Source organism: Rhagoletis pomonella, unplaced genomic scaffold (assembly GCF_013731165.1).
Source record: "Rhagoletis pomonella isolate Grant_MI unplaced genomic scaffold, Rhpom_1.0 Rhpom_scaffold_00008, whole genome shotgun sequence".
Classification (NCBI taxonomy): Eukaryota; Metazoa; Arthropoda; class Insecta; order Diptera; family Tephritidae; genus Rhagoletis; species Rhagoletis pomonella.
Window position 1 is genome coordinate 19,171,287 of NW_023458562.1, and position 2,964 is coordinate 19,174,250.

The window sequence follows — 2,964 nt, forward strand, 5'->3', positions numbered from 1 at the left end:
TTCATGAATGCTTTAAGATTGAGCACTTTTCATATAGCTGGGTGACTTGGGTCACGAGATACAGACCAAAACGTGGACCCGGGTAAACTTAGGCTGTATTTGTTTAATATCGGCATAAAATGAAAGCTGTTATGTCAAAAGTATGCGGAAGCAAATAAAAAAAAAATTAAAAAATTCATGAATACCGTTTTAGTGAAAAAATAAAATTGAGTAATGCGGACAGTTCTTTAATCTTCTTTAATATAAAAATTAATATAAAAATAAGTAGGGTTTTCCTTCCTGACGCTATAACTCCAGAACGCACGAACCGATTTTCACGGTTTTGCATTCGTTGGAGGTTTATAGCTAGGAAAATTCAGGAAAAATTTCAATAGAAAAGTATATGGTGTGTGAGTATCCCCCACGAAAATAAGTATGTTTCATTTAAAGTAGATGGTGCCATTGTTTAACAGCTATTCATTGTACTTTGCTCAGTTAATTTCATGTGACACTAGCGAATACCCGGCGTGCTTCGCTGCGCCTTAAAAGTAATTTTGTTTTGTTACTCCCTCTCACAACATTTGAAAATATTATTTAATATTGCTGTACATATTTGTATAGTAGGGAGATTTTTTCAAATTATATAAATATACGTTATTTGAATATTGAATCAATACACGTTTGAGGAAAGGGTGCGATAGTAGACTCCAGTTATAAGATTATAAATTAAATTTCCAAGAGAAAGTCGGTTCTTTACATATTTTCTAATTACCTTCGAAAATATATTAACTCAAAAAAAAAATAAACAATGCTTCATAGATCGATTTTTTTAAATCTAACTTCATAAAGTCTTTTTAAAAATATTTTGTAAATGAGGCCATAAGAGCTTAGGGGGAGAGTTACAACACAAAAATACATTTAAGGCGCAGCGAAGCACGCCGGGTAATTGCTAGTATACCATAAATTCAAGCGAGCACTTTTTTCATATTTGAATTTTTTTCCTTATCAATTTTGGATACATAGTATGAAAAATTTAGTTTGATCTTATCACGAAATTTAGCAATTTTTAAGGGTTAACTTGCCACATGTAAGTGAAAAAGTGAAAAGGACTCTGAGAATTCGCCACATAATACATACATATATGTATATCAACCACACACCCGCACGCTACTTTTAAGCGTTGAAGGAGAATATTTTTCGTAATTCTTGCGAAACTCAACAGCATTGCGTGAATGTAAACACCAAAAGACATTTATTTTCGCCCCAAACAGGTGTACTGAAGCATTGATGCGTGAATTACTGCTGTCAAATTGCTACACACGATTCACTTTGTATACATACATATGTATGTATTAGAGTCCAGCGCAATTGTATTTGCCGCATTTCATTCAATAAGTACTCCTTGCATTGTACTCTACTCCCAACACATTGTTACTTTTTTCCGCATACATACACTACTTGGCGTTGAGAGAGTAAATACTTGACGTACTTGCTATTACTCCACCAAAGTACGTACTCTACTTTCCCTCATCGCGTACGAGAGATATTTGCTGCTGCCAAAAGGGAGTAGCAAATCTACTCCCTGTATACTTGTAGTACGGTAAGTACTTGCGTATTAAATTTCAATTCTGGTTGTTAGCCTACTAGTTGATATCGTTTGCAGCGCTGGTCAGTGAAATTGAAAGAGTAAAAATAGAATATGGAAATCGACGATGTAAGAAAATGTTTACGGCCTTATTTATAAAAAATAACGTAGATTTAGACAGTTGTTTAATGTGACATTTTCATAAAACTTTTGTATTCATGCAGCTTTTTAAATCTATGTATGTACTTAAATTTTTATGAAAGTATTACTTCTCGTCTCTAATTTTCTATAAAACTATTTGCAGTCATTAACCAACAAATAAGTTGTCAAAAACAATAACTTAAGCAATGCTGCTATACGAAATAAAATTATTAGTGGCAAATCCAAATTTTGAAAAGTGCCGATTTTCACATTCGATAGTTGGACATGGTAGCGACGAGATGTACGAGCATTTTTTTCTTAAGAGCTGCATACTGATTTAAGAAATTTTTTATAGAAGAAAATTTATTTTCCATTTATTGTGCGTAATTTTATATGAATTTTTAGTTTTTCTTGAGAGCCTTTACAAATAAAAAAAATTTCGGAATATGTACATACATGCATATGTACATACATACGCAGCCATATAACTTGATTTCAAGAGAAACGAATTTTCATTTGGCACGTTCAGAAGGCGAAACAGCTCAGTAACTGATGCGATTGCACCTTCTGAACGCGTTGTTGCGTACTTCTGATCAACTGAATAGTTGCGTGTTAGATGATCGTAATATTTTTCTGATCATTTGAGACAACATGTTGGTGTGTACCTTTGAGAGTTGAATTTGACAGCTAATGTATGAAGTCGTTCAAAAGACGCATAACGATCACTGATTTTTGGTTAGCAACGGTTGCGCTTCTGAACCTACCTATTCATAACTTTGTTTTTTGATAACACTGCGACAGCTCAAATTGGTATTGAGTAAACCCAAATGCAAGATAGAGTTTTTGAATTTCATTGAGTTTTTTTAATAAATACTGAAATTAGAGGTGTATGAATGGCGAAAGAAAAACTTCATCCGATTTTTTTTAAATCGAAACTACATTTTAACATATGTATGTACATATTTCCATGCATACATAAATATATTTAATATGAACCCATGGTTTCAATTCTACGCAAGTCGTCAGGGTTTTCCTCACAACTTGGTTTTGCTGCAGTGAAGCGACAGAACAAGTGACGAAAAAAAATATATGCGGACACTTACATATATATGTATCTATGCACATACGTATCTATGCACATACGTATCTATGCACATATGTATGTATCTATGCACATACGTATCTATGCACATACGTATCTATGCACATACATATCTATGCACATACGTTTTTTTTTTTTTTTTTTTTTTTTTTTTTTT